The following is an 18515-nucleotide window of genomic DNA, read 5'->3' as shown; positions in this document are numbered from 1 at the left end:
CAGCATTCGAAAGAGGGCGCGTGTCTTTTGACAACGTTGGCAGATGTCGGTCGCTTTGATTTCCGCTGTACGTTTTACTTCTGTCCTCCGATGTCTCGCACAGGTCTCAATGAATGTCGTTTACAGCCATTGCTTTGACATATGGATTGATATATTACAGAGCATATTTCAAAACACTCATAACTTGCTATAGCAGTGACGACATAGCTATCAAAAATGCATTCTTGTATTTAATAAAATGAGATAAATAGAATTGAGAATAAAAATTATTTTCCTTCAGTTCTCCTTGAAACATTTCTGAAAATGAAGTGCTGAATCGCTTGCAACTGCTCGAGAAAGTCAAGATGCCTCAGGTGCAGTACAGTTCAACATTCTTGTCAGATTCATATGGCAAAGCGCTCATCTGATCTCATCTCATCTCATTATCTGTAGCCGCTTTATCCTGTTCTACAGGGTCGCAGGCGAGCTGGAGCCTATCCCAGCTGACTACGGGCGAAAGGCGGGGTACACCCTGGATAAGTCGCCAGGTCATCACAGGGCTGACACATAGACACAGACAACCATTCACACTCACATTCACACCTACGGTCAATTTAGAGTCACCAGTTAACCTAACCTGCATGTCTTTGGACTGTGGGGGAAACCGGAGCACCCGGAGGAAACCCACGCGGACACGGGGAGAACATGCAAACTCCGCACAGAAAGACCCTCGCCGGCCACGGGGCTCGAACCCGGACCTTCTTGCTGTGAGGCGACAGCGCTAACCACTACACCACCGTGCCGCCCCCCGCTTCACAATATAGGATTAAAAAAAAAGACAAATCCCACTGGGCCCTGCAAGGGACTGGTTGATTTATTACATGGATTGGAGTGATTAGGAAAGGGTGCCGAAACTCCTTCAGCCAAACGTCCCCACTCCTCAAGGACCAGATTAATATTCAACTGTTGGCGGTTATAGTTCAGTAGTGGGTTCAAGGATGCAACTAGGAGGGCACAGTCATGCGAGGCACAGTTGGCTTGTACTGTGCCCAAGCATGATTGTATCCCCTTCCCACTTGCCTGCTCTCACATAAATCACGATACAATTTTCTGTGCTGAAGAAAAGTGCCCTCATATACCAGGATGACATTGTGACTTATTTTGGCTTATTTGGAGTAGTTCTGGGCACTCGCATGTTGTACAGATTGATTAATTATGCAACGCGGTGATTTGCATTAAATCGTGCTGCACGCATAAGATTTTTGTGGAGGCAGCTGACACCGAGTGAGGTATTTGCAGCTTTACTCACTGACTACAACTCATGTTCATCGATAAGGTGATAACCAGACCTGTTGTAAACCAAAATAATCTTGAATGAATTTAAAAAAAAACAAATAAAAAACTGCACATCATAGCGGTCAAGGTTCGTGCTTGGGCACAGTTAGCAATCATACTGATCTGTCCTGTGCCCGAGTCCAAGTGAACCATGCCCAAGCCCACCTCTTCCAAGTGGACTAACTGAGCATGGCATGCAGTGATCACACTAATCCAACGAACCAGACTTTCGGGCTCAGGCATTGTACAGATCATCTAGTGTGAGTACACCCTCAAAACACTGCACCAATATGGACTTAATCTCTCAACAGTTTATGGCAACATGAAGTCGGGAAGCTTGGAGAAGGGAGCTACAGAAGCAAGCTGGGAAAGAGCTGCATGCCTGGAGACCCTAACCATCCCATGAAGCACAATTAAATATTCATAATGCCACCTCGTTGATTTAAGTTTTTGTATTTTAATAAAATGTCTGATAAAACTAGGTGCCCCCAGACCTGTTCTATGACTGCTGGGATAAAAAAAAAAAAATAATGCATCACATCAGATATATACTTTGATTTTATCATGCTTCTATTTTCGAGATGAAAGTGGAGCAAAGAAGAAAAAAAAAAAAACCCTGAAATTTTGAAAGTCAAACTAAGATGGGGGGAATGTCCCCCGAAAATATTTTAATAACATGCAAACCCTGCATTCTCGTGCATTTTAGTACTTATTTTCACAAGAACAAGTTATAACTTTTAAGCCTTTTTCTTTCATGTACATTAATGATTAACATGTCAAAAATATCAAATTTAATTCCCCTAGTTAATGAGTAATTTTCAGGAGTGCATTTAGAAAACGCGGTGACTTTCCTGGCTACACAGTTAACTACTTTGAAAAAAAAAAAAATCAGACAGTTGAAGGTAAACTCAGCAAAATCCCAAAACAGTACTGTTAAAAAGTAAAGGCCTGTGTTACCCCTTTTCCACCAAATCAGTTCCAGAGCTGGTTCACAACTTGCGAGCCAACTGAGAACCAGTTTGCTTTTCCATAGCTCGGGGTGCTAAGGGGAGCCACGTCAGTTACGTCGCTGCGTTTGCATAAACCTTGGTGCGAACATCGACGCAACAACAACACGGAGAAGAAGAAGCAGCAGCAACAACAATAATGGATGACTTCGCGTTTGTGCAGCTGCTGCTTCTCGTCGCTTAAAAATGGCGACCTTTCGCGGTCTTGTTATTGTTGCTGGTCTTAACAACTCCGACCCCCCGCTGACGTAAGCGGTTCTTTCCTCTGGCCCAGCAGAGAGTTGGTGCTAGCCTGGAACCGGTTTTTCTGGCCCCAGAGCCAGTTCTTTGTCAGTGGAAACAGAAAACCCGGTTCCGAACTAAGCACTGGCCCCGAACCAGCCCTGGAACTGCTTTGGTGGAAAAGGGGAATTAGAGTTTCTAAAGCTTTCAGGTTTCAATGTTGGGGACATCGAGCCTCGTTTATCAATCTTTTAGTAGAGTTGTGCGTTTGCATAGGCTAAAGTGAACTAAAAATTTCCAATTCATATTTATGCGAGTTGAAGCCAATTGTTTACATTAGTTCATATTGTCTGTAAATTTAAACACACCAATGAATACCAAATTTCTCATGTAAATCAGGGGTGTAGCTAGGATTTTTCAGGGGGTCACACACTGACTGGCAGCCTGAGTACATTATGGAACAAAAAATAATTATCATTGCTAGTTTTAGGCAGCTTAGAAACCGACTCTTCCATTATTGCGGTTTCTTCCACATTTTCTTGATGTTGTGTTCTAGAAACGGCACCAAAACTTGGGGTGTATTCAGACCAGGATAGTTCGATAGTTCACTTGCTTTGGTCCGAACCAAATGTTTTTTTTTATTTTTTTCATTTTGGTGCGGTTCGCTTTCACACCGTACATTTTAGTAAGCGGACCAAAATCTGTCAACAAAGCCACGCGCCCTGAGGTCGTTCAGCTATTGGTCAGAGACGACACGTGCACAAAGCGTCAAGTTCAAAAGTAGTCATGGAGGCTTTCCGTGCTGTTATTCTTTTTAATGTCATCAAAGCTATATGTTTTTTCCAGTTTTTACTGTTTTCACAATTGTGCGATTACTATGCTGTTGTACAAGTAATTTATCAACGACGACGACAAAGGGCAAGGCGGCTACGGAGGATAGCGCTGATGAGCGCACATCATGTTGTGACAGTTCTGGCTCTTCACGCAAGACGGAGGAGGTATGTGTCGGGATATTCGCCTTATCCATCGTAATAGATGAATTTCTTTTTTGCGTCGCTAGTACCGCCACTTTTTGAAAGAATGTCCCTGATTTTAATGCAGGTCTGACAGAGTTTCTTCACTTTTAGCTGACATTGTTCTGGGGAGCGCGTGAACCCCTTCTCCTTCATTTTCTCACTGAATACAGCAAACACGTCGCCATTTTTGTGTGTTCTCTCCAAAAGCTCATATGTGGACATCTGCCCATATATCCACAAGGGTACGCGTTTCTTCCTCGGCCCACGTTTGCCCCCTACTCATTTTTTGTACTCTGTAGTCTAGCCTACCACTGGTCTGAATGACTGAACGACTGTTGTAAGGTTCCCTTGACAACCGAAACAGTGTTTGCGCTTTGCAGTGGAATGTCAAGACACTCTTTCCCATAATGCTCGACAAACAACGGAAGCTCCCGAGGTACAAAAAAGCAAAACTGTCAGATTAGGTCCGGTCTGCTTTCACACCTCCAAAAGGTCCGCACCAGAGTTCCTTTGGTCCGGACCGAGTCCGACCTTGCAGCTCGGTCTCGGTCCGCTTGTTTGGTCCGGACCAGAGTTCGGTGGTTTGTATTCAGACCAACCCAAAAGGTCCGGACCAAGGGAAATTTGGTTCGTTTAGTCGTTCAGTCCGGACCAAACAACGTAGGTGTGAATACGCCCTTAGCTTCGAAACCACAAAATGCAACTTTGATGGAAAAATAAATAAATAAATAAATAAATGCTTACCTCTCTTCACGTCGAAAGAAGGAGGAAAGTTTTGCTTGTTTTGACATGGTGAATTATTAACATGAAGAAATACTTGTAATTTGCAACTAAAAAGACTGCAGCTACACCGGCAGCTTGAACATGCTTTCTAGTGCGATTGTGTTGCGCTTGCGCAGAACGGTGTCAGTCCTGCGCGCCTTAGCACGTGCACCTTAAAGGCCAATTTATGCTGACAACGCAGTCCTCGCAGATGGCGTCGCAGATGGCATCTGCGTAGCCCCCCCCTTCGCAGACGCTCTGCGCGCACCTCCCAAAAATTGTGACCACCGCAGAAGCCTCGCAGACAGCGTCGCAAACAAGAGGGCTCTGATTGGTCCACTCTACATCTGCTGTACATGCACTTCCGCTTCGGTTTGTTTTCACGACCGCCATTTTTAAAAACACGAGCGAAGATGGAGCAGCACAAAGAGCAGTTGATCGAGGAAGTACGTACATCTATACGACTCCAGTTCTAGTCATTATAAGTAACCGGAGGATAAAACACTCCACGAACCACACCCACCAACTACTTCTAGCGATTTCATGACTTCGCGCCCCCTTGCGTTGTGGTGGTGAATAACATCGTGCACGCCTATTACTCCCCGCTCAATGATAAATTACAACTGTCTGCGAAAAGCTGTCTGCGAAAGCCTTGTCGCAAGAGCATGCAGAGGCCCTAAGGCGCGCCTTACGAGCTCCGGCACGCGCGCCGTTAACAAAGAACACCTGTCTTGAATCAATGAACTATGTTTGGGCTATTTAAGGACCGCGCCCATGCAAGGACGATGCGAAGTATTACGCCGCATCTAGGAATGTGAAAAATCCCAAAAATACATTTCTCCATTCGGAAAACTGGAGATTTTCAAGAGTTTTGTCAAATATCCGGATTTCTGGGTATTTCCGGAAGACTTTCATCCCTGTTCTATTAGGAATGTAAGAATCATACGATTTGGATCAACGCAAGAATTTAAAAGGTAATGGTTGAAATTAATCAAAGCAACAAGCAAGCAAGATGATTCAATATCATCAAATATTCAATTGTTGCTTAATAACCTGAAACTATACCACTGCGTGGACATCTGAAGTTTACAACCTTCGCTATTAGTACTATTTAGGCATTACTATGACATCGAAACAAAAAAAAAAAAAACCAAACCACTGACTATTGTACCTTATTAGCACAGAGCTCATGAAATCTCAAATCTGCTTGATCAGAAGGTGTAAAAGGTGCAGCTCTGACAGTAATCAATTCCTGGTTTCGATTCCAAAAAAGTCAAATGTGTAGATAAAAGACATCTTTATTCTTTTCAGCATTAACTGAACATTCACAAAGTTCCATCTTTCACACTGCTGTGAAATTACCCATACATGCTAGCTCACATTTAAATGGACAGACAGACTGTTGGGTTGATGCACGGCAGTCACGTAGACAGGTCCTGACCGATAGCTGCATCCTTGTAGATACGTCGCCTTTGTTTGCATAATAAAGGGTTATCCTGTTTAGGAACCCATAAGCAGAAGCAGTACTTGGCATTTTGAATTCAGTTCTAATTTGGAGCAGAGTTTCAGTTCTCAGCCCTCGTCGCGAAGGCTGGAGGGAAAATTGTGGCTTTATATTAAAAATTGAGCAACCGCATAATATAAAAGACTAATAACAAAGGATTTTTAAAAGATTATTACTCAACAAAAATGTGGAACAGTTGATGCAGTAAAGTGTTGTGCAAGGTCACATTTATTTTATTTCAGAAAAACGTAAAGCCATTTCTTTCTCTGATTAATTTCAAGAAAGAGTAAAAGAAAGGTTGGTGAACCGTTTAAAGCCATTATATGCAGAAGCGTAACAGAAAATAACTTGATTTGCAGCCGTTCCACAGCATTAAATACAACCGATATAAAGTAGGGCTGCGCAATGATATTTATCGCATGAGGATATAAAAAATATTTTTCCATTATGCTCCATCGTTTATTTCGAGCAGCTAATCACACTCTTTACGGCAATATCTTGTGTCATTTGGACGGTTATTTGGGATGTGGCTGATGCTGTTTTTATGAACGACAGGCTGCTAGGCGTTGCTAAGGCCTCGTTAGCACAGACCTGATTATCAGCTGTGAATTAGAGCTCGACTTCCCGACCAACCAAATTACAGGCAAATACATTGTTTATGACCGTGAATGCCAACAATTTTACCACTTAAGCAACCTCATCAAAATACAGACTTCCCCATCAGTGAGGCACTTTATGCAGCACGTGCTGCCTCCCTCTCCTCCGTCCTGATTCTCCTTGACCTTTCTGCTGTATTTGACACTGCTGATCACCACATCCTCCCGTTATCCTCATCAGCTGTAGGGATCTGTGGGACAGCCCTAGACTGGTTCAAGTCCTATCTCTCCGGTCGCCCTTTCCAGGTTCCCTAGTCTGGTACTGTATCAGCACTTACCACCGGTGTCCCTCAAGGTTCAGTCCTTGGTCCGCTTCTCTTCTCCCTCTACATGCAGTCTCTCGGCCCGATTATCTCTGCTCATGGTCTATCCCATCACTGCTATGCTGAGGACACCCAACTGTTTCTCTCTTTTCCTCCTTCTGACACAGATCTCCGCTCACATCTCTGCTCGTCTGTGTGACATCCAGAGCCGGATGGACAACCATCACCTGAAGCTCATAGGTCATCTACATTCCTGCTCCATCATCTCCCTGGGAGACATCTCTAGGTCTCCTTTATCCAATGCAAAGAACCTAGGGGTCAAGTTCGACGACAAACTCTCCTCCTCAGCGAACATCGCTGCAGTGGCCCGGACGTATAGATTCTTCCTCTACAACATCCAAAAGCATCCGCCCTTTTCTTACCACCGACTCTACTCAGCTCCTGGTCCAAGCACTGATCCTCTGCCACTTGGACTACTGCAACTCTCTCCTTGCTGGCTTTCCAGCTTCTGCCATCAGAACGCTGCAGCTCACCTGGTCTACAACCTCCCTCGTTCTGCCCATGACACCCCTCTGTTTGTTGACCTGCACTGGCTACCTAAATCACAGCACGCATCAAATTGAAGATATTGGTGCTAGCTTACCAGGCTCTCAAGGGGTTAGGGCCAGCATACCTCCAGAGCCTGAGCCGCCCCGACACACCAGCCAGATCCTTACACTCCGCTACGACTGGATGCCTAGCCCCTCCTCCTCCTCAATCCACTCAAGACTGCTCTCTGTCCCAGTTCCCTGTTGGTGGAACGACCTTCCCATTGAAGTCAGAACTGCCGACTCCCTGACCACCTTCAAGCACAGACTGAAGACTCACCTCTTCAGGCTGCACCACTCCCCTTCTTCCCTGCCCACTGCCGAACTACGTTTCGGTCTCGGCCAACCCAGGCTGTGTACGGTCTAACCTGGGGTTAGCTATTTGAGTTTTCTATTTAGTCGTACTTTATATGGTTGGTTGGTTTCCTTGGCTGTTTGAGTATTGGTACTTCAACAGAATATTACACAAGGTATTGCGGTCACTTGTTTCAGTTGGCATGAGAACTTTTGTCTAGAAGTTCAGCACTTCGTGTACCTGACTTTTGTAGTTATTGTACATCGCTCTGGATAACAGCGTCTGCTAAATGCCATGTAATGTAAATTTATACTTATTAGTTAACTATTTTCTGATTATTTTGATAATCGAAAAATGCTACATTCCTGATTTTTTTTAATTTATTCTTTGAATTTACAGAAAATGCGCTGCATTATGATACTGTTATCTGGGTATGAAATGACCGATATCAGAATATGAGATTTTGATTATATTGTATAGCCCTAAAATAAAGTATCAAATATGCAAAGAGCTAAAAAAATTAAAAATAAAACATGCTATCATGCATCACACCACCATGTTGCAGAGTATTTCCCTGTAATGACATGCCCTGTGGGTGGCACGGTGGTGTAGTGGTTAGCGCTGTTGCCTCACAGCAAGAAGGTCGGGGTTCGAGCCCCGTGGCCGGCGAGGGCCTTTCCGTGCGGAGTTTGCATGTTCTCCCCGTGTCCGCGTGGGTTTCCTCCGGGTGCTCCGGTTTCCCCCACAGTCCAAAGACATGCAGGTTAGGTTAACTGGTGACTCTAAATTGACCGTAGGTGTGAATGTGAGTGTGAATGGTTGTCTGTGTCTATGTGTCAGCCCTGTGATGACCTGGCGACTTGTCCAGGGTGTACCCCGCCTTTCGCCCGTAGTCAGCTGGGATAGGCTCCAGCTTGCCTGCGACCCTGGAGGACAGGATAAAGTGGCTAGAGATAATGAGATGAGACATGTCCTGTTAGATTTTATTCCTTCCATATACAGGGTTTTTTTTTAGTACTATTAAAACCTTAAGTAAGGACTATGCTTAGGTTTTAGTTTTGGTGACTTGAGCTAGTAACCTTACTACATCAGTAAATAATACAAACAATCCTTACATTCTGTACAGACCATTGCACCATTATTAAACCGAAATGCTAAATTTACTTTATGAGCATCACTTTGTGAATTTATGAGTTTTCCACGTTGTAACAGCAAACTGTCAAAAACTTTAAGCATCCTTCTTGTAAAGAAAACAGTTATGAGGGCTGAGCAAAGTGAAAACCACCTTCCTGAGTTTTAAATCTTTGGTACTTTCTGTGGCTTTGGCTTGGCTATCATATCTGCACTTGGCAGTACTGCAGGTGGCAGTATGAAAATAACAAGAAAAGCTTCACACCAAAACAACTTGCAGCCAACATGTGTTTTCTTAAAATCTGCCAGCTGGGTCATAATGGAGAACAGAGTTCAAATCGTCATCTCTGCTCGTTGAGCTTTATGATTTTCGTTTTTTCATACAACAGAGATGCTGTTTTTATCCACGAATTTAAGCTACAGCCAGAAATGACTGTGTGTAAAGACTTGATAAAATGAGTATCAGGAAGTTCCTGTAGTTAAAGACGAAAGAACACTCTCATTAAACGAGATCCAAAAAAAAAAAGTTAAGTGATTGAGTATCACAGTACTCCCTTATTGATCTTGAATTAGATTCATTCAATCAATGTAGCCGGAGGAGACGTCACTAGTTTTGACTCATTCCATTTAGAGATATTAAATACAAAAGAATCCAATGATTCAGCAAGTACCTTTACAAGTCACTCTTTTTTTCCAGCGTAGTCCAGACCGCAGCCATGAACAATCAGCTGGCCACAGAACAACCACGTTCCTACGCAGACTGCTCTTTCAGGTGGGACTCGACTTATTTCAGGGATTTTCCCCAGAAATTGTGTTTTTCTTGAAAGGAGAACTGAAGGCAAATTTATCATCAAAATTCTATTTCTCTCATTTTATTAAATACAGGAATGCATTTTGTCACTGCTATAGCAAGTTATGAGTGTTTGAAATATGCTACACAATACATCAGTCCATTTGTCAAAGCAATGGCCGTAAACGACATTCGTTGAGACCTGTGCGAGACATCGTAGGACGGAAGTAAAATGTACAGCGGAAATCAAAGTGACAGACATCTGCCAACGTTGTCAAAAGACACGCGCGCCCTCTTTCGAATGCTGACGTAATCAAGCTGGAAGTTGTGTTTGTTTTGATAGCAATCAGGAAAGTTTGAAAAAAAGTAGGCAGTAATCGTCATTTAAACTCGTTTTTGTGCAACATTTCGTTTGGAAAACAGTTTTCAAAATGGCGGCGCTGACACTTCACCTTTCGAAGTCTCGTGAAGATCGCACGGATAAGAGACGCCTGCCGTGGACTAAACGAACTAAATTCAAAATGGCTAAAAACCGAATAGGCCGATAAGTATAATATTTAATTGCAATTAGCTGCCAATACGAGTCACGATACAAGGTTACTAAAACCGAAAACGCAACTGGACAACACATTAAGAAATAAAAGCACGTTTAAAAACGACTTCAGTTCTCCTTCAAGTCGTTCGAAAATATTTTGCCTGCAGCAGAATCTAAACAACAGATACGCAAAAGTGCAGCACGGTTCCTCGGCATACTTTCTATTTTAGAGCAGTGAATCTACACCTCTCCCCTGAAGGTCACTGGTGATAACCTCTAAAAGGAAACTAAAACTGAAAAAATGACAAGTTTCATCATGTGAATAAAATGCAACGATTTAGAACGGGCTTGGATCTTACATATGCAACGTTGTAAAGAGTTTGTAGGAAGCTGAAGTGGAGCAAAATGCCTTTCTTTAGAATAAGCAGAAGATAATGAGCTGTAATCCGCCATCACCGCTTTTAATAACGTGGAGAAAGAGCTGCACAGACTTAACACGCTACAAGCGTCGATATGCTTGTTAGAGGTTCAGTGATTCACAATGGTCTACTTTTTAACTTGGAATTGAAAGAGCAAAGAAAGTCAAAAATGAACGTCTACACGAGGGAGAAAAAAAAAACCCTTCTCGTGTTGTGGAAAAAAAGCTCAAGGCAAAAATAAAAATGGCATCCAGCTCGACTGTGAAGCAGAGCAAGGGGTCTCTCACGGGAACGGCTCTGAACACAAAGGGCAATGTCTAATGGGTACGAGGGTGAGTCAGTGAGCTCTTACGCATGCCTGTTTCTGTCTCTCTCCGCCATACGAACAGCCCCTGCTCACATGATGAGCAATGCTCATCTATCGCCCAATGGCGCAGACTGCAGACTATAAATCTACACCACTCTTAGAAATCATATAAAGCTGCACATCGTACAGGTAATCACTAATACTCGACAGAAATTTACGATACATTCATGTTTATCAGATTTCACAAAACGAGAGTAGTACCGTTTGTGTACTTACTGTACTGCTGTCGTTTTATAACACAACTAACACCTTTACCCCTCATTTTCCCCCACCACCAGTCACTAAGCTACCAACACATGGCTTCCTCAGAGACACAAAGCCAGCCAACTGCATATTTTTTCCGGCCCGCTGCTCATTCTGCGTCACGGCGCAGCACAATACCCGAGGAAAAAAGCGCTATCTACCCGCTTCCTCATACATGAGCTCACAGATGTCTTGGACTGGCTGGTGTCACTGTGATTTACATGGGAGATAAAGCCTGCCATCCCTCCTACCCCAACAGCACGAACGATTTTGCTCCCATGACTCCTCGCCTGGAATCAAACGCAGACGACAGCGAACGCTTTTCTGTTGTGCCACTCTTAGTTTTTAAGTCTTCCAGCAATACCGCACTCTGAAATCTCATCCCTCATCTCATTATCTGTAGCCGCTTTATCCTGTTCTACAGGGTCGCAGGCAAGCTGGAGCCTATCCCAGCTGACTACGGGCGAAAGGCGGGGTACACCCTGGACAAGTCGCCAGGTCATCACAGGGCTGACACAGACACAGACAACCATTCACACTCGCATTCACACCTACGGTCAATTTAGAGTCACCATTTAACCCAACCTGCATGTCTTTGGACTGTGGGGGAAACCGGAGCACCCGGAGGAAACCCACACGGACACGGGGAGAACATGCAAACTCCGCACAGAAAGGCCCTCGCCGGCCACGGGGCTCGAACCCAGACCTTCTTGCTGTGAGGCGACAGCGCTAACCACTACACCACCGTGCCGCCCCACTCTGAAATCAACATCAGGAAACTGAATGTACGCTTTGCAAATATTTTAACTCTGAAGGCAAGGCTAGAATAAACTTCAAACTGCATCTTTAAAAAGTGCTTATAAAATAATCTCGGTCATCATTTCCACATACGCGAATCCATTTTTGCATTTACTCGCTAGTGTTCGCGACTTTACAGAAATGAACCTCAGCTGTTACTTGTCTTCATAAAACAGTCCAATACTCATACCACAGAACAAGATTTCTTACCTCCAGTCCTCAGAACCCCTTGTCCTGCATAGTCTGGGTTCTCCCTTCCGTCAACATGACTCTCTCGCCTCATTAAGGACTTAATAATTAACTGATCCATTGGATTGGGTGTGTTGGCGGTCGGGAAAACTTTAAACTGTACAGGACACGAACCCCTCAGGTCTCGAGGTAAACATGCCGTCGGAAAAGAGAAAGAAGAGCCTTAAAATAATTAAAATCTGTCTTAAAAAGAGGCCAGTTCTGTGCATCGTGAACACAACAATATTTGTAATGTGATTTCTTCGCTGTTTGTGCTTTCAGGATCACGTTTTTACTTCTGTACTAAGGTACATAATAGCTAAAGAATATTCATCTTGATTATTTCACTCGATATTTAAAAAAAAAATCTTGATTACTGATTACATTTATTCTGACGATTTAGGAAATCATAAGATCATTTAAACCTCAGTGTAAAATTGCTTCTTGATCACAAAACTACACATCTGTAAAGATATACGAGTATTTAAGTAAGCTCACCATATCGTATGCCTGATCTACCGTGTCTTATTGATCGTGGGTTTTGGCTGTGCACCAATATCACAGGAGATTAAGTCTGATTAATTGTCAAAGCCAAAAATACTTTAGATGATTAAAATATGATTAAATGCACAGGCTGAGAAAAAGTACTCAGAACCAATTTTAAAAACTTCATGCTATGAAATGTGTTTCACAACAGAGCTAGAACAAGAAACTCTGATGGAAATTGTGTGTGAGGTTATACTACGACGTAGCTGCTGCAGGCCAAAAAATAATAATAATAATAATTCTACTCCCAATAATGTGACACAATTTAAGGCATCTCATATCAATAAATTATTTTTCCTCACCAAACTAATTCTTCCTGATTTCCTCTGTTTAAATGATGCCGTGCTGCCCATCCAGCAAAACCCTGACTATCTCAATCAACAAACCATTTACAAGGAGAAATGTTTATAGCGATCCAGAGCTAATAAAGCTGACAAAGAACCTGGACCTCCATCTCAAATGCGTCCTGCTGAAACTGGACCAATTCTCATACGAGACCTCGTGCATGTGGCTAAATGCCTGAAAAAGGGGGTCAATGGAAAAACGAGCGACCGCAAGCTCCTGTTGGCCAGCGGCCCAGTGGAAAAGCGGGAGCTTCACATAATCCCTAATATGTCATTTTTCAAGTGTGTGAGCGCAAAACGACTGGAGTGGGTGTAGAGATCTGATTTATGATCCAGAATAAAGCCCAAGAGAGATATTTTGTCCAAAACACACAGAGTCTAAGCTAAAATATTAACATGGCCATGATATTAGGACACTTAGTTTTATTAATTGAGAAGACACACATACACCCCTGCAAAAATTTTTTTTTTTACGGTGATTCATGTTATGTAACAAGCCAGTATCTTACTTTATGTCAATGCACTATCATCATCCAGCTGCAGCATTTTTAATTGTAGATGGTCAGTTGGGCTTTTTATTTTATACAGGCTGCACTGAACTGCTTATCAAATTCCTATATTATGTAGATTAGTAAATAATGATGTGCAATCGTGTTTGGCATGTGGCATATAGTTTATATATGAATAAAATTAGCTCTTTTTTGTAAAAAAAAAAAAAAGATCAGAAAGGAAGTCAAATAGTCTAAATTGACTCAGACATGATTAGGAGGTTGGATTATAATATAATTGTGTGTCTGATTATATATAAATGATTGATAAATTATATCAAAACATACATACAACTGTATTCACAGACTGTAGATGAATTTACCCAGGCAAATGGATAGCAAATGAATTTGCATCCATCCATCTGCCTTTGTAATTTTGTATCATACATATGTAGGCGAGGCGGCACGGTGGTGTCGTAACTGTGTTAGCACTGTCGCCCCACAGCAAGAATGTTCTGGGTTCGAGCCCAGCAGCCGACGAGGGCCTTCCTGTGTGGAGTTTGCATGTTCTCCCTGTGGGTTTCCTCCACAGTCCAAGGACATGCAGGTTAGATTAATTGGTGACTCTAAATTGACCGTAGGTGTGAATGGGAGTGTGAATGGTTGTCTCTGTGTGTCAGGCCTGCGACGATTTGTCCAGGGTGTACCCCGCCTCTCGCCCACAGTCAGCTGGGATAGGATCCAGCTTGCCCGCGACCCTAAGCGGTTACGGATAATGGCTGGACATATGCAAAAATAACAACCTACGTATGTTATTACACCTACTTTCCAGGACAAATTCATATAAATCAAACCCATTTCATTGATACTTTAGTGATATCCAAAAAAAAAAAAAAAAGGTGCCTACACAGCTAGCAGACATGGCACAGAGTCGAGCTGAGCTGATTTTAGTATAAATACACAGGTGATTACAGAAAATTGTGCATGCCGATTGGTCGTGAAATTCTGACTATTTCTTGACATATTATACTCATCTCATTATCTCTAGCCGCTTTATCCTGTTCTACAGGGTCGCAGGCAAGCTGGAGCCTATCCCAGCTGACTACGGGCGAAAGGCGGGGTACACCCTGGACAAGTCGCCAGGTCATCACAGGGCTGACACATAGACACAGACAACCATTCACACTCACATTCACACCTACGGTCAATTTAGAGTCACCAGTTAACCTAACCTGCATGTCTTTGGACTGTGGGGGAAACCGGAGCACCCGGAGGAAACCCACGCGGACACGGGGAGAACATGCAAACTCCGCACAGAAAGGCCCTCGCTGGCCACGGGGTTCGAACCCAGACCTTCTTGCTGTGAGGCGACAGCGCTAACCACTACACCACCGTGCCGCCCGACATATTATACTATTATATATAATCATACTATCACCTCGAGTTGGCCTAGAGGTTAACGTGTACACCTCAATTGGGGGATCGTGATTTAGAAAGAAAGAACAACTTTATTCATCACACACTTGTGAAATTCCTCTCTGCATTTCACCCATCTGAAGCAGTGAACACACACACACGACCAACGAGTGGGCACACACATACGCAGAGCAGTGGGCAGCCATGCTAACAGCACCCGGGGAGCAGTTGGGAGTTAGGCGCCTCGCTCAAGGGCACCTCAGCCCAAGGCTGTCCCATATTAACCTAAGCAAAGTATTTTTACGTTACAAGTCTGTGCCGTGCCTTTATTACATTTGCATAGTGCTGAAGTTTGAAATAAAGTTTTTTTTTTTTTTAAATAATCACCTGCGTATTTATACTAAAACTATTATCCACTTCAGGCTCAGTAACTAATAACCTTGACTTGGTCTCGATTATTATTATTCACTTCACCTTACCTTCCGCGAATCATTTTTAAATATCACCGAGCCCTGATTGTTGCGAACAAAAAATATCCAGGCATCAAGGAATCACACTACTGGATACTGTAGTTGTAACAGCTATAATGTGTCAAATGTATTTTCTCATCTCATTATCTCTAGCCGCTTTATCCTGTCCTATAGGGTCGCAGGCAAGCTGGAGCCTATCCCAGCTAACTACAGGCGAAAGGCGGGGTACACCCTGGACAAACCACCAGATCATCACAGGGCTGACACATAGACACAGACAACCATTCACAACTACGGTCAATTTTGAGTCACCAGTTAATCTAACCTGCATGTCTTTGGACTGTGGGGGAAACCGGAGCACCCGGAGGAAACCCACACGGACATGGGGAGAACATGCAAACTCTGCACAGAAAGGCCCTCGCCGGCCACGGGGCTCGAACCCGGACCTTCTTGCTGTGAGGCGACAGCGCTAACCACTACACCACCGTGCCGCCCCTCAAATGTATTTTGAATCTCATCTCATTATCTCTAGCCGCTTTATCCTGTTCTACAGGGTCGCAGGCAAGCTGGAGCCTATCCCAGCTGACTATGGGCGAAAGGCGAGGTACACCCTGGACAAGTCGCCAGGTCATCACAGGGCTGACACATAGACACAGACAACCATTCACACTCACATTCACACCTACAGTCAATTTAGAGTCACCAGTTAACCTAACCTGCATGTCTTTGGACTGTGGGGGAAACCGGAGCACTCGGAGGAAACCCGTGCGGACACGGGAAGAACACGCAAACTCCGCACAGAAAGGCCCTCGCCGGCCCCGGGGCTCGAACCCAGGACCTTCTTGCCGTGAGGCGACAGCGCTAACCACTACACCACCGTGCCGCCCCTCAAATGTACACGGTGTTGTAGTGGTCAGCACCGTCGCCTCACAGCAAGGGCCTTTCTGTGTGGAGTTTCCGACTTGTCCCCGCGACCCTGTAGGACAGGATAAAGCGGCTACAGATAACGAGATGAGATGAGATGCTAAAACTGACTTACAATAATGCATATAAGCAGTTCCTGATCATAATACAGTATGAGCTAATATTAGAGCTGGCGTGTGATTGTTGTGGTCAGGACTGATCCGTGTCTATTCAATGCAGGGCTAGTAAACAACGTAGTAGACAGCGAGAGAGAGAGAGAGAGAGAGAGAGAGAGATTGTTTTGTTGAAGGGAGGGAAAAAACACGAATAAGGAAAATCAGGAACAGCGAGAGACGCCTTCTCAATGGCAAGCCACGTCCTTTAGACAAAAGGCTTCTTGCGCTCACGAAATCCAGCTTTGTGGTAACACACACACACACACACACACACACACCCCTGAAACACAGTGCCTGGGTTTGTCAATGCAGTCGCGTGGCGCAGATACAACCACTGTATAGTTGTTACACACGCGCGCATGCGTGCGTGCACGCGCACACGGGAAATCAACCAGATTGTAATATATATATTAAAAACGTACGCACAGATGTAACGTGAATACAACCAAGTGTCAAACAAACGCGTTCGTATTCCACCTCTCTATGTGAGAGAAGAAAACAAAAGCAATAAAACGCAGAATAATAAAAAACAGTCAAGTGTTTAGACTGAACACTTGATCGACTGCGCCACCCTTTAACTCCAGCCGCAGACAAAAGCGCACAGGAGCGCTAGCTTCAGACAGCTCGATGATACCTCACAGCTCGGCTAGCTAACAGCAGCGCTCCTTTCCTCATTCCCTCCCAGACACAGCGAGCCTGCTGCCCCTCTGCTCTGTCACTGCGCTTTTCCGTCTGACACTCAGCAGCACTGAGAGAGCACACATCCTACATAACGATAAAGAAAAACGTTTCAAACAAACGTGTGTAGATTATATCTCAAACGGTCCAACCAGCACACATGTCAACGCTAAGCTACACAAACACCCTGTTCAAACTAGCACGCTAGCTACATTAGCTGTGCGCGCGCATACACACAGTTAGCTTAGCACAAACCAAACACTGCTCTATTTATTCTCAAAACGAACACTTTTTTTTCCCACCCCCTTCCTTACCTTTTCACGTTCAAGGTCCACGTTCAGGTCAGCACAGCAAAAAGAAAACCCAAACAATTTTTTTTATGTTGATAAGAAGCCGTTTTGCTGAATAAAAAACGGTCATTTAACCTTCGACAGTGTGACGTTTGTCTCGAGCTCACGGCTACTCGGTTTGAAAACATCGCTGGTCGTCGCTAAGAAAAGCCGAGCAAAAACACGCGAGCCTCGCGCTCATTGGTCCGATCTGGCCCACGTGACCGCGCGCGAGCTCCTTGCAAAGCTTAAAAAGGTTCGCGTGCGCTCAGCTGAGGCAGCCCGACACGCCTCGTCTTCATCCGGATATAAATAATACCGGCCGCTTTGCGTCCATTTTAAACAACAAAACAAATTAATTAGCAATAAATCAATCAGGCTGTGTGTTTAATTGGTTCGAGCTGCGTATTGGAATTCCGCGCACACAGAAAAGCGAATGCGTTTAGCCGAGAGGGGGGACAGATAAAGAGGTGACGCTCGGGCTCGCGCTTGACGTCATGGTTTCCGCTCAGCACGCGAGCTGCAAGTCTGAGGGAACGTTCTCGAAACAGAGGGTCGCGGGATGAGCTTTAACACGGAGAGCCGAGTAAATATACACTTTTCTTTCAATTCAAGTCTGTTTTTGTGTCAAACAGGTTAATAAATCTGCTTTTCAAGATGTCCGGTTGTTGTTGAGGTTTTTGGTCTCCTGTGTGTTGTGTTTGCATGATGGAGAAATGGTTTGCGCATGCGCAGTGGCAGCTGTTCTGTTGCAGAAGGGGGGAAGGGCACTGGTGAGACAAACTGGAGCAGATTGCTGGTAGAATTAACTGGTTTTATTCCACGGCGGTGGTTTATAGGGTGAAGAAGGCGTGTATGATTGTTGTAGTATAGGGTGGGTGGCCTGGCTTTGAACACGTGTGTAATAAGCGACTCGTGACATTTTCTTCATGCGTGTGTGTCGCAGAAGAACTCTGGTTCTGTGAAAACCCCAGGTGTAAAAATAGAACCATGCTTGCACAAGGTTTTCCAGTGGAGCTGTGTGCTGC

At 44.2% G+C, this 18515-nt stretch overlaps 2 protein-coding genes across 5 annotated transcripts in view; one reads left to right on the top strand and one right to left on the bottom strand.

The window, feature by feature from the left end:
* ankrd12 (ankyrin repeat domain 12) overlaps positions 1–17726 on the bottom strand; it is a 106657-nt gene extending 88931 nt beyond the window's left edge. For 3 of the 4 annotated variants that reach the window (XM_060906195.1, XM_060906194.1, XM_060906198.1), the window contains exon 1: positions 17473–17726. The gene's annotated coding sequence lies outside the window, so the exon portion shown is untranslated. Of the gene's footprint in view, positions 1–17114; positions 17246–17472 lie in introns of all 4 variants that reach the window. The other variant, XM_060906196.1, reaches the window with a different exon arrangement.
* A 9-nt stretch (positions 17727–17735) lies between these two features.
* The window catches only part of acss2l (acyl-CoA synthetase short chain family member 2 like), a 146160-nt gene continuing 145380 nt past the window's right edge, over positions 17736–18515 (top strand). Inside the window, exon 1 of the mRNA XM_060906200.1 lies at positions 17736–18073. The gene's annotated coding sequence lies outside the window, so the exon portion shown is untranslated. The remainder of the gene's footprint in view (positions 18074–18515) is intronic.

The sequence above is a fragment of the Neoarius graeffei genome, chromosome 23 (genome assembly GCF_027579695.1).
Source record: "Neoarius graeffei isolate fNeoGra1 chromosome 23, fNeoGra1.pri, whole genome shotgun sequence".
NCBI classification, from domain to species: Eukaryota; Metazoa; Chordata; class Actinopteri; order Siluriformes; family Ariidae; genus Neoarius; species Neoarius graeffei.
Note: the sequence above shows the minus strand (reverse complement) of the source record. Positions and strands in the feature narration are given on the sequence as shown.